At 42.6% G+C, this 13,609-nt stretch overlaps 1 pseudogene; it reads right to left on the bottom strand.

Annotated features, from left to right (window-relative positions):
• Positions 1-1,986: 1,986 nt before the first annotated feature.
• LOC126061654 (60S ribosomal protein L7-like) lies at positions 1,987-2,731 on the bottom strand (annotated as a pseudogene).
• Between the last annotated feature and the right edge of the window lie 10,878 nt (positions 2,732-13,609).

Genomic DNA, 13,609 nt, shown 5'->3' with positions numbered 1-13,609 from the left:
TGGAGGATTTGAACCGCCCATCTTTCGGTTAGCAGCCCTAGCTCTGAACAACTGTGCTACCAGGGCTCCAAGAACAGGCCTAGAACCCAGGAACATGGAAAGTATTTCTCTAGAAAGGTCAGTTGTTGTTAGGTGCTGTCCAGTCAGTTCCAACTCATAGTGATCCTACATACACCAGAACAAAACACTGTCTGGTCATTTGCCATCCTCACAATCATTGCTATTCTTGAGCCCATTGTTGCAGCCACAGTGTCAATTCATCTCCTTGAGGATCTTCTTTTTTGCAGACTTTCTACTTTGCCAAGTATGATGCCCTTCTCTGGGGACTGGTTCCTCCTGATAACATGTTCAAAATATGTGAGATGAAACTCGCCATCCTTGCTTCTAATGAATATCCTGGCTGTACTTCTTCCAAAACAAATTTGTTCATTCTTCTTGCAGTCCATGGTATGTTCAATATTCTTCGCCAACACCATAATCCAAAGGCATCAATTCTTCCTTCAGTCTTCCTGATTCATTGTCCAGCTTTCACATGCATATGAGGTGACTGAAAATACCAGTTTGGGTCAGGGACACCTTAGTCCTCAAAATGACATCTTTGCTTTTTAACACTTTAAAGAGGTCTTTTGCAGCAGATTTGCCCAATGCAATGTGTCGTTTAATTTCTTGAATGCTGCTTCCTTGAACGTTGACTGTGGATCCAAGTAAAATGAAATCCTTTACAACATCAACTTTTCTCCCCTGGGGATTGAAGGGATGAGGATTTTTGTTTTCTTTATGTTGATTTTTAATCCATACTGAAGGCTGTAGTCTTTGGTCTTTATCAGTAAGTGCTTCAAGTCCTTTTTGCTTTTGGCAAGCAAGGTTGCATATCACATGCTGTTAATGAGTCTTTCTCCATTCCTGAGGCCATGTTCTTCATATAGTCCAGCTTCTTGAATTATTTGCTCAGCATAGAGATTGAATAAGTACAGTAAAAGGATACACCGCCACACCTTTCTTAAGTTTAAACCACGCAGTATCCTCTTATTCTGTTCAAATGACTGCCTCTTGGTCTAAGCACAAGTTCCTCATGAGCACAATTAAATGTTCTGGAATTCTCATTCTTCGCAATGTTATCCACAATTTGTTATGGTCCACATAGTCGAATGCCTTTGCATATTCAGTAAAACACAGGTAAACATCTTTCTGGTATTCTCTGCTTTTGCCAGGATCTGTCTGACATCAGCAATGACATTCCTCATTCCACGTCCTCTTCTGACTCCAGCTTGAATTTCTGGCAGCTTCCTGTCGATGTACTGCTGCAATTGCTTTTGAATGATCTTCAGCAATATTTTACTCGTGTGTGATATTAATGATATTGTTCATTAATTTCCACATTCTGTTGGATAGCCTTTCTTTGGAATGGGTATAAATATGGATCTCTTCCGATAGGTTGGCCAGGTAGCTGCCTTCCAAATTTCTTGGCATAAATGAGTGAGTATTTCCAGTGCTGCATCTGTTTGTTGAAACATCTCAACTGGTATTCCCTCCATTCCCGGAGCCTTGTTTTTCACCAGTGCCTTCAGTGCAGCTTGGACCTCTTGCATATGAACAATTGATGGTCTGTTCCACAGTCGGCTCCTGGACTTGTTCTAACTGATAATACAGAGCTTTTCCATCTTCTCTTTCCACAGATGTAGTAGATTTTTTTTTTTTTTTGGCTTGTGAAATAGGCTTTATTAAAAGGAAACAACACATCTTGGCAGGATTCAGAAGTTAAAATTCTTTTTTTCTGTAAGGTTTTTTCACAAGATGAAAACTGGACCCTAGGTTTACACGCAATGGGCAGTTCTTTTGGCTTAATTTTATCACACACCAAGATTTGCCATAATAATAAAGGGAAGGGGGCAGGTTGACAAAAAGTCACCAGTACAATATTTCAATTTGAAAGCAGTCATGGTTTTATTAACGGATCAGATTACAAAAATAATCATGGTAGACACCTTAGTTCATCCTTCTAATAAGTCTCTTGATCTGGTCTTCCTTGTCGCCAGCATCTCCACCTTCTACAAAATGGGTGGTCTTTTTCTTCATTCCACCTCATGAAGAAGATAATTTGAAGGGCCACAGGAAGTTGCTTGCTTTTTTGAAGTGTTTCCCAGCGGTATAGATCTCATGAATCAGATCCTCCATGCAGATGATGTCATATTTACCAAGAGATCCTGCAATCAAAGTGTTATCTGTCAGGGCAATTCGCTTCTTATTGATCTTGCCATAACCACGCTCACAGATCAGTTCATTCCCTGACTTCAGGTTTGGGTACCCCATGCAATACATGGTTCCACAATTCTCAGCATGTTAATTGAAGCCTTGTGGAGCTTAACAAAGGTGTCATTGACGATCTGGCAAAGGTGAAGAAGCTGCAACACCTTTCGAACTTTGGGCTCACACCACTGATACCTCTGACCCTGATAACAAATGCCAAGTTGAGTTCTGCAGGTACGTAGAAGTTGCCAGCTTTTCTTGCCATCCTAGCCATTCGAATTTCAGTCCTGTACATTTGCCTATATTCCTCGTGATAGTGCTAAGCTTTTTCATAAATAAGCTTCCTCCTTGCCTTTTGAAGCATCTTTTGGGCAAACTTCTTTCTCAGGCGCTTGATTTTTAGTTCTGCGAAACTCCTTCGCTTTTTCTTAAGGGTTTCTGGCACAGCAGGAATCTTCTTTTTCTCCTCTTCGACACCCTCCATGGTTCCAGCCGGAGAAACAGCCAGATGTAGTAGATTTGATTCCTGTGTATTCCATCTGGCGAAGTCCATGTGTATAGTCACTGCTTATGTTGTTGCAAAAGGGTATTGGCAATGAAAAAGTTGTTGGTCTTACAAAACCTTATCATGCAATTTCTGGCATTGTTTCTATCACCAAGGCCATATTTTCCAACTACCAATCCTTCATTTCCAACTTTCACGTTCCAATTGCCAGTAATTATCAATGTATCTTGATTTCGTGTTTGATCAATTTCAGACTGCAGAAGTTGATAAAAAAATTTTTCAATTTCTTCTTTCTTGGCCTTAAAGTGGTTGTTGCATAAATTTGAACAATAGTTGTATTAACTAGTCTTCCATGTAGGCATATGGATATTATCCTATCACTTACAGTATTGTACTTCAGGATAGATTTTGAAATGTTCTTTCTGATGATGAACACAACACCATTCCTCTTCAAGTCGTCATTCCTGACATAGTAGACCATATGACTGTCTGATCCAAAATGGCCAACAGTAGTCCATGTCAGCTCACTAATGCCTACGAAGTTTGATCTTTGTATGTTCCACTACATTTTTGACTTCCAATTTTGCTAGATTCATATTTCGTACATTCCACATACCTATTATTAATGGATGTTTGCAGCTGTTTCTTCTCATTTTGAGTCATACCACATCATCAGATTAAGGTCCTGAAACCTTAACTCCCTCCACGTCATTAAGAATAACTCAACTATTTTTTTTTTGTCTATCTGGTTTTTTTTAATAATTTTTATTGTGTTTTAAGTGAAAGTTTACAAATCAAGTCAGTATCTCACACAAAAACCCATATACACCTTGCTACACACTCCCAATTACTCTCCCCCTAATGAGACAGCCTGCTCTCTCCCTCCACTCTCTCTTTTTGTGTCCTTTTCGCCAGCTTCTAATCCCCTCCACCCTCTCATCTCCCCTCCAGGCAGGAGATGCCAACATAGTCTCAAGTGTCCACCTGATCCAAGAAGCTCACTCCTCACCAGTATCCCTCTCCAACCCAATCCATGTCTGAAGTGTTGGCTTCAGGAATGGTTCCTGTCCTGGGGCAACAGAAAGTCTGGAGGCCATGACCACCGGGGTCCTTCCAGTCTCAGTCAGTCCATTAAGTCTAGTGTTATGAGAATTTGGGGTCTGCATCCCACTGCTGTCCTGCTCCCTCAGGGGTTCTCTGTTGTGTTTCCTGTCAGGGCCATCATCAGTTGTAGCCGGGCACCATCTAGTTCTTCTGGTCTCAGGATGATGTAGTCGCTGGTTCATGTGGCCCTTTCTGTCTCTTGGGCTCGTAATCACCTTGTGTCCTTGGTGTTCTTCATTCTCCTTTGATCCAGGTGGGTTGAGACCAATTGATGCATCTTAGATGGCTGCTTGCTAGCGTTTAAGACCCCAGACACCACTCTTCAAAGTGGGATGCAGAATGCTTTGTTAATAGATTTTATTATGCCAATTGACTTAGATGTCCCTTGAAACCACGGTCCCCAGACCTGTGCCCCTGCTACGCTGGCCTTCAAAACATTCAGTTTATTCAGGAGACTTCTTTGCTTTTGGTTTAGTCCAGTTGTGCTGAACTCCCCTGTACTGTGTGCTGTCTTTCCCTTCACCTAAAGTAGTTCTTATCAACTATCTAATTAGTGAATACCTCTCTCCCACCCTCCCTCCCTCCCCGCCTCATAACCACAAAAGAATGTTTTCTTTTCAGTTTAAACTATTTCTCAAGTTCTTATAATACTGGTCTTATACAATATTTGTCCTTTTGCAGCTGACTAATTTCACTCAGCATAATGCCTTCCAGGTTCCTCCATGTTATGAAATGTTTCACAGATTCCTCACTGTTCTTTATCGATGCGCAGTATTCCATTGTGTGAATATGCCATAATTTATTTATCCATTCATCCTTTGATGGGCACCTTGGTTGCTTCCAGCTTTTTGCTATTGTAAACAGTGCTGCAATAAACATGGGTGTGCATATATCTGTTCGTGTAAAGGCTCTTATTTCTCTAGGATATATTCCAAGGAGTGGGATTGCTGGATCGTATGGTAGTTCTGTCTCTAGCTTTTTAAGGAAGCGCCAAATCGATTTCCAAAGTGGTCGTACCATTTGACATCCCACCAGCAGTATAGAAGTGTTCCAATCTCTCCACAGTCTCTCCAACATTTATTCTTTTGTGTTTTTTGGATTAATGGCAGCCTTGTTGGAGTGAGATGAAATCTCATTGTAGTTTTGATCTGCATTTCTCTAATGGCTAATGATCGTGAACATTTCCTCATATATGTGTTAGCTACCTGAATGTCTTCTTTAGGGAAGCGTCTATTCATAGCTTTTGCCCATTTTTTAATTGGGTTATTTGTCTTTTTGCAGTTGAGTTTTTGCAGTATTATGTAGATTTTAGAGATCAGGCGCTGATCCGAAATGTCATAGCTAAAAACTTTTTCCCAGTCTCTAGGTAGTCTTTTTACTCTTTTGGTGAAGTCTTTGGATGAGCATAAGTGTTTGATTTTTAGGAGCTCTAGTTTTTCTTCTATGTTCTTTATAATGTTTTCTATACTGTTTATGCCATGTATTAGGGCTCCTAATGTTGTCCCTATTTTTTCTTCCATGATCTTTATTATTTTAGATTTTATACTTAGGTCTTTGATCCATTTTGAGTTAGTTTTTGTGCATGGAGTGAGGTATGGGTCTTGTTTCATTTTTTTGCAGATGGATATCCAGTTATGCCAGCACCATTTGTTAAAAAGGCTGTCTTTTCCCCGTTTAACTGTTTGGGGGCCTTTGTCAAATATCAGCTGCTCATATGTGGATGGATTTATGTCTGAATTCTCACTTCTGTTCCATTGGTCCATGTATCTGTTGTTGTACCAGTACCAGGCTGTTTTGACTACTGCGGCGGCATAATAGTTTCTAAAATCAGGTAAAGTAAGGCCTCTCACTTTGTTCTTCTTTTTCAGTAATGCCTTATTTATCCAGGGCCTCTTTCCCTTCCATATGAAGTTGGTGATTTGTTTCTCCATCTCATTAAAGAATGTCGTTGGGATTTGGATCAGAATTGTATTAAATGTATAGATCGCTTTTGGTAGAAGAGACATTTTTATAATGTTAAGTCTTCCTACCCATGAGCAAGGTATGTTCTTCCACTTATCTAAGTCTCTTTTGGTTTCTTGCAGAAGTATACTGTAGTTTTCTTTGTATAAGTCTTTTACATCTCTGGTAAGATTTATTCCTAAGTATTTTATCTTCTTGGGGGCTACTATAAATGGCATTGATTTGGTGATTTCCTCTTCGATGTTCTTTTTGTTGGTGTAGAGGAACCCAACTGATTTTTGTATGTTTATCTTATATCCCGATACTCTGCTGAACTCTTCTATTAGTTTCAGTAGTTTTCAGGAGGATTCCTTAGGGTTTTCTGTGTATAAGATCATGAAGGTTGACTCTACTGTTAAGGAGGCAGGTCTTCCCAGTCATGTTTTGAGTGCCTTCCAGCCTGAGGAGCTCACCTCCTGCACTATATCAGACACTGTTCCACTGCTATTCATGAGGTTTTCACTGGCCAATTTCTTTAGAAGTAGGCTGTCAGGTCCTTCTTCCTAGTCTGTCTTAGTCTGGAAACTCTGTGGAAACCTGTTTACAAAGGGCGACCCTGCTGGTATTTTGAAATACTGGTGGCGAAGCTTCCAGTATCGCAGAAACACGTAAGCCACCACAGTACAACAAACTGACAGACATGTAGAAAGGCTAGAGGGCTCAGAAAAAGACTCAAACCCTTTGTTGGTGGAAAATTCTTACCCTGCCACATGTATAACATAGTGGGTAGTTCTGGTATCATGCCTTTAAAAACATGGAACTTGCAGTCACAGACCTGGGTTCAAATGTTAACTCTACTTACCACTTACTAACTTTGGGCAAGTCACTTATCTGTTCTCTACCTCAGTTTCCTCATCTGAACAAAAGGATTGATGATAATGAACTCAGGAATTTATGTAAGAAATAATACAATGCGAATGAAATGTTTGGCATATTAGATTCTTTGAGATTCAAGAGTAAACTCCCCAACTCCCCTGCCGACATTTATGAATCTAAGTTGTTGGTTATCATTATCTGTGAACAAAGTCTAGCAGGCAAAGACATAGGCCAAGTCATTTCCTTTGTTAAGTTATCATGGACATTGTCATTTGCCTTCCTGAATCTTTCCATTCTTCAATAGCTCCTCATTTCTATTTGGTTCTCAAAAAGATGACTGTACCCCAAAGGTAGACATGTGAGCTCCTTCTGTCCACTAGAGACTGATTCAGGAGTGGGCACTTGACCCAAGCCAATCCAATTAGGGTGAATCTAAAGGATTGTGGGGAAAGTTGAGAAGAAGATGTTTTCTACTTCCTGCTAGACATGAAGGAAGAAGCCTGAAGCCCTAGAAACTGCTGGCAGCCAGCTCAGACCCACCTAGGAAATCAGCCAAAAAGAAAGAACAGAGAAATTGAAAGAAATTGTGTCTTTGGTGGCATTCTTGGGTCCTGGATCAATACTCATCTGAACTCACACCTCAACTTTTCTGTTAACTGAACCAGTACATTTCATTCGTGGTTTAAGCCAATTTGCTTAAACATGAGGCTTGTATAGCGGTGCCTTGTTTGTTAACTGAACCAGTTAACAACTTTTCTGTTAACTGAACCAGTTAACAACTTTTCTGTTAACTGAACCAGTTAACAACTTTTCTGTTAACTGAACCAGTACATTTCATTCATGGTTTAAGCCAATTTGCTAGGTTTTGCATATTTGTTTTTTGTTCACTTGTAACCCAAAGATTTCTAAACATTGCAAGGATCTTAAATGTTAAAGCCCCTTCTCTGAGTTGGAACTTCTGTAAGCACAGTTGGAACTGCTGTTTACTTAAAATTAAACAGCACGGGGTCCCTTGATTTTTCTAAGACTCCCGCAGGCCCATGATTCTGTGGCTCTCTAGCCTTTGTGTCAGGGACAAATCCTGTCCTGCTGTGTGATGAGCCCTCACACAATGAAGGCTTTGATCTTCTGGAGCCCACGGCCCCTGCTGTGCTGCAAGGTGCCGCAAACAAGGCTGTCACCAGGCACTCAGGCATCCCTTTGTAGGTCCTGCCCTGGAGCAGAGTGTGTGGGCGATGATACCATCAAGCAGAGACAGCTGTAACTGAACTCAGCTCTTTGCTCCGACAGAAATCAAAGCTCTGATTCCTCACCCTTCTTCCCCGGGAGCCCCACATTATACCGCCAGGAACAAGAAGCCTTATTATCGGCTTTACAATTTTTCCTCAATCTGTTTCCCCCTTTCTGCTGCTTAGGCTAAATGCAAGCATGCAACGAGGGTCAAGTTGGACTAAGGTGCACCCTTCCTGTGCACTGAAGTGTCGATGGGATGTGAGGACTTTGAACAATTCCCCCCGAGTATTTTAAAGGTTTCACTTGGGTTTCCATGGTAATTTTACAGAGCCCGCACTCAATAAGTGTTTGTTGAATTGAATTTATTGAAAAGCAAAGTAAACTGGATATTCCTATACCTGGACCACAACACCATAGAAAATTTGCTGGCCCCTCAAAGAGCCAGGCTGGAAGTCAGAGCTGGAAAAGTCTGCCAGCATAAGGGTCAAGGTTGCTCGTTCTAGGAATGAAGACTCAGATCTATCATTCTTCTCTCATTTATACTAGAAAGATGACATTCTGGAAGAAACCAGAGGACTTAGGTCAGAAACAAAAAGACAATTTTAATAAAGAGACTCTCAGAGCTGATCCATCCTACCTTGACCAGAACGGTCTCTGGAGTGGGAAGTAGTAGCTCCTCAATGCAGGTAAAACCCTTTCAGTGGAAATACCCCAAGGGCCCTCTATAGAGCTAGCTTCCTTCCAACTGGATGATCTTCAAGTTTTGCCTTTATTGGAAAATGTTTTAGACTCAGATTAGAATTTAACAGCAAAATAGCTGAGTGAGAGCAAAAAGTGAAAAGCTACCAACGCCAACAGGGAATCAATAGCACGCAAGTCAATAAGCACATAAGAAGACCAGCCATGAAGGCTCTGGGGGCAGGGGTGCCTGTGTAAAAAATATATCCATGTATAGCGTATATGCTAATTCATGTTCCATTAACCAGAGACCTGAAGGAAAACAAATGCCACATTCCCCAAGCAGGCCAGGCCCACGGCAGCTGTACTGGGTTGCAAATAAGCTGCATCCTTGGCAGAAACACAGAATTCAACAAAGATTCCAAGTTGTCCCCTCAAGCTCACCAGACTTACCCACAAAAACTTTGCTCAGGGCCAAATCTCCGTGGCAGATTCATTCACAAACCAACTCTCCATTTGCTAGAACTGCCAGTTGTCAGCTTTGTTAAAATTACAAACTGTCATTTTGTCAATAGGTACAGCCCATTTCTGAGGTCAGATCGATTCCAGAACAAAGTTTTGAGTGACAGCACTGCCCCTGGAGTGGTTCCAGGAGCTTTTGCCTTTGCATCCCCCCTCATGTTAATGACAAATAAGTTCCCCATGATGGATATACCTGCAATTAATACTGAAGGGGCGGTTAATGATTTCAAGGCACTGCTATACAAGCCTCATATTTCAAATTTAAAACTCTCCTTTCAAAGTAGGATTAGTTTTCAAAGCTGCAAAATGAATGCTAATATATTAGGCAAAACAAGTTTTTTAATGCTTCAAAAAATAAAGCACAAAAAACTAATATTAAGAACTCCATTCAGTTGAGACAACTGTATTATCCTTGAAACAGTCGTGAGAAGGCTTTGTACTCAAGGGTTGTCTTGTCATTCCTTGTTTCAAAGGATTTGAGATCTACAAATCGTGGATTCAAAAGCGTTCGACATAATATCATTCTGAAGGGCACATGAGTTAGCAAGCAGGCCTTAAATCTGTATAGGATTCTCCTCCCCTCTTTTTTAAAATCAGTGAAGATTTTAAATGAAAGTCTGTGAATCTGCATGGGTCTGTTCTTCTTTCAGACAGACATATGCAAACAGGTATTTGTATATTTCTTCCAAAGGAAAATTAAAGCCTTACAAAGCAAAAAAATACATTTAACCTCTGAATCATAAAATCTGTTTGGCCCCTGATTCTGGGGAAATTGCTTCCCAAATGTAGTGACCTTCCCCTCCCCCCCCGCCCCAGGCAGAAAAAAATAGTAATTTCTGGCCCCAAAAACCAGACAAACTGCTAGCAGTGACCAAATGAAATACCAATTCCAAGCTAAATGAACAAGAACCAGCCTAGAAGGAAAACTGATATTACAAAGAGACATTGACAGTATACAAAGAGCTATGTTCTGTTTTCACCAAGAAATAAAAGAGAAAAAGAATAGGAATTTAGGTAATAAAATGGCAAAACTAACCATTGAAAATAACAGTGGTAGGTCACTGCTAACTGCTAAACTCCCTAGTCAAAAAAAAAAAACAAAAACCAAACCCGTTGCCGTCGAGTAGAGTCGATTCTGACTGAGCCTCCCCATAGAGTTTCCAAGGAGTGCCTGGTGGATCTGAACTGCTGACCTTTTGGTTAACAGCTGTAACTCTTAATTACTATGCCACCATAAGAAAATACAGGACAGATTACAGACATCCCTATTCCAGGTTCCGTGAGGAAGTTGAAGGAAATGCTCCAGTAACTCTTCCTGGCCACTAGAAGCACTGTGAGGACTGATGAGGAGCTTCCCTTTGACCACCGCACACCCTGCTCAAATCCTGTTGTTTATACTGCCTTATATGGACATTCCTCCACAGGTCTCCTTTGGGGATTGGCCTCTGTGGTGCAATGCTTTGGCTGCTAGCCCAAAGGCTGGCAGTTCGAATGTACCCCACAGAAAAAAGGGCTGGTCACCTGCTTATGAAGGAGTTCTGCTCTGTAACATACAGTGTCACAATGAACTGCAATCTACTCCATGGCAACGGGTTTAGTTGTTTTTGGGTTTGGGTTTTTTTGTTTTGTATTTTGCCCTCTGCAGAACAGGGAGCAAGGGAGGCAGAGCCTAGAACTCTAGGGCACAGGGGCAGACCAATACCCTAAATTTGCTGTGGTCTCCCCAGCCCAATAGTCTATAAACATTTCCTTTCCCAGTGCTCTCCAGCTAGCTTGGCCATGTCTGTGGAAGCTAAAGAACTACCCCCAGAGAACTCAGACCCGATGATGTCTGTATCAGAGTGGTGGCACTTGGTAATTTAGCTACCCTCTATTGAAGTGCTGATCAATCCTGATTGCAAATCCCATAGCACAAAGCAACCGCTGTTAATAACAACCTCTCATTAGTGCAGAGACCTCTGGTTCTTCCAGATTTGTGCTTACAATAAGTTGTCTCAGCCCTCCCAACCCACCAGATGTATGAGTCCAACACCAGGCTCTCAAGGTCTATTAACACAAATTAAAAAAACAGGTTAAGAGTGTATGTAAACCTCGATAGATTATGTAATCAGACTCTAATAAGATCTAGTGATTAGAGAATGAATTTGGGTTAATTTTCTTTTTGTTTTTATTAGCAGCTAAAGAGATTCTGGGAAACTTCTTTGTGTCCTTGTCTGTCTCCTCTCCCTCTCCCTGGCTCAGACCTGGCTCAGGAGAAACTGGGAGTGGGGCTGGTGTTGGACTGAAGCAGGAGAATGAAGTTAGACAGATTGATTTGATAGGTAATGGGTGAAGGAGTCCCAAGAGCAGCTAAATGGCTGAAGTGCTCAGTTTTGAACCCTCAAATCCTACTTTCAACAAACTGCTCCTTGCCCAGTAAAGTCTTTAGGAGGAATTTATGCATAGAAGCAAAAGGAAATTTCTCAATTGCCAAATGGGGGTTTGCAGCTTCCCCCTATGAGGGGTTCAGAGAGGTGGGCAGACTGATATAGAAGTCTTTTGCTCTGGACTGGAGGCAGCAGAGTTAGGCCAAAAGAGTTTCTCCTTAAATATAGACCAACTCAACATTATGACTCAGTAAGGGCTTTGGAAGGTTGAGGCAGAAGCCCTAGGCCCTGTCCCCTTAGCCATTTGGGGGAAAGGCGGAAAAAGGCAGAGACAAAGAGAGAGAGGTGGAGTGGAGACTATAGGTGAGAGATTTCCAAGAGCAGCTCTCTTGTAGTAATCTGGGCTGGAGATGCAAAGTTAGGGGCCACAGGCCAGGAGCAGATGCAGGAGACTGTGGGAATAGACACAGCCTCTCAAGGATGGACCTTTGGTGCCAGGACCAGGCCTCAGGGCAGGAGAAGGAAATGAAAGCCACAGGAGGAGGAAACCTCTCAGCAGTGGCCAGGGGTAGATAACGGGCCAGACATTAATCAGTCAGTGCTCACTGGCACACTCCATGGATTGTGCTCCAAGCCCCTTAACGAATGTACTGATGGTGAAGGTCAGAGGAGGGCCACTAGGAACCAGTGGCAGGAGAGTCATTTCAGGGTAGTGGCAAAGGAGAAGCCAGACTGCAGGGAGTTAAGGCACTGGGGACATTTCTTGGTGGGATTCACAGGCTGTGGCCTTCACAGCTATCAGGCTCCACTCTGAGACCAGCCTGAGGATACACAGCCAGTGCCACCAGCCTCTACTGTACCTTTGTATGAATCAGAAAACTCTACCTACTGGGTCAACAGCCCAAGGACACACAGGTTGGCATCATAGTGCAGTCTGGATTTCAGCCCCATTTGCTTGTCGACTGAGCACCTCTGAGCAGTGCAGAACCTGTTCAGATGTCTGGCTGCTAGGTGCGGTAACAGCCACAGACTGAAAGCAAAGGGCCAAGACCCACCCACACACACTTAATGTGCTCATATTTTGCCCTTTCCAAAGCCTCCCGCATCCTTATTACTGGCCTACTTAACTGATGAGAGTGCTGAGCTTGGGACCAGCCTTACAGGGTGTGTCTGACATTCAGGCTCTTCCCTCCCACAATCCCTGCCACTCTCTTTAGCCTTTTGCAAAGTGGAAGTGTCAAAAAGAAAAACATCACATCATCACTAAATCACCTTGAGCCTTAGAAGTGACTTGAGTAGGGTTTAGGGCAGAACGCTTAAGCCTGTATTATAACAGCTCAAGAGACATTGTACAAATCTCACAACAAAACTTATTTAATCCACTTCCTTCTTAAGTTAAATGTGTTCTGCAGAGGAGAATAGGTCACAAAATCCTCTTCTCTTCAGGGGTTCCCCACACAGATCTGTAGGAATTCACTCCACCACGATGTGAGCTGACTCAAGATTATTGTAGAGTGGGGCATGGATAAAATCATAATTTTGAGCCAAGAAGCAAGTTGCAGCTTGGCGAGATTTTCACACAGCAGTGGCAGGAGAGGATGATACCGGGAAGACACAGGGCCTACAGGGGCCCCAAGAAAACGTCTTTTCTGGTAGGTGCCTGACCTACAAATTACCTATGCAATCCAGGTCAGGCACTTGCTCCACCAATTAATTATACAGAAAAGCTCAAAGCAGTGGGGAATTGAAGCGAAATGTCAGTAGAAGGTGCTATTTTGGAGAATCGTAGCAGACTTCCTGTGCACATTCCTTCACGGCTCCAGTCTCTGAGAACAGCTGCTTTTTCAGGAGGTCAAGGGGAGCTTTCTGATTCCCACCTTCTCTGCCCTGCCCCCTGCCCCCACCACTCCGGCCCAGACCCCAGTTTGTCATCGCAGGAGGGACCAGCTGAGGTTTGGCACAAATAGGAGCATCATGGGTGAGGGTTCTGTGCCTCTCTGGACTGTGGGCTCCAGGTCATGGCCCATGGTGAGGGAGAAGCAGAGGAAAAAACAAGTCTCCAGGATGGGAGCAAGAATCCACCTCGCAAAAGGCTCTGAGGAGACTGGCCCACCTCCCTGTCCCAGGCTCCTATCCC

This window comes from Elephas maximus, chromosome 2 (genome assembly GCF_024166365.1).
Source record: "Elephas maximus indicus isolate mEleMax1 chromosome 2, mEleMax1 primary haplotype, whole genome shotgun sequence".
NCBI classification, from domain to species: Eukaryota; Metazoa; Chordata; class Mammalia; order Proboscidea; family Elephantidae; genus Elephas; species Elephas maximus.
Note: the sequence above shows the minus strand (reverse complement) of the source record. Positions and strands in the feature narration are given on the sequence as shown.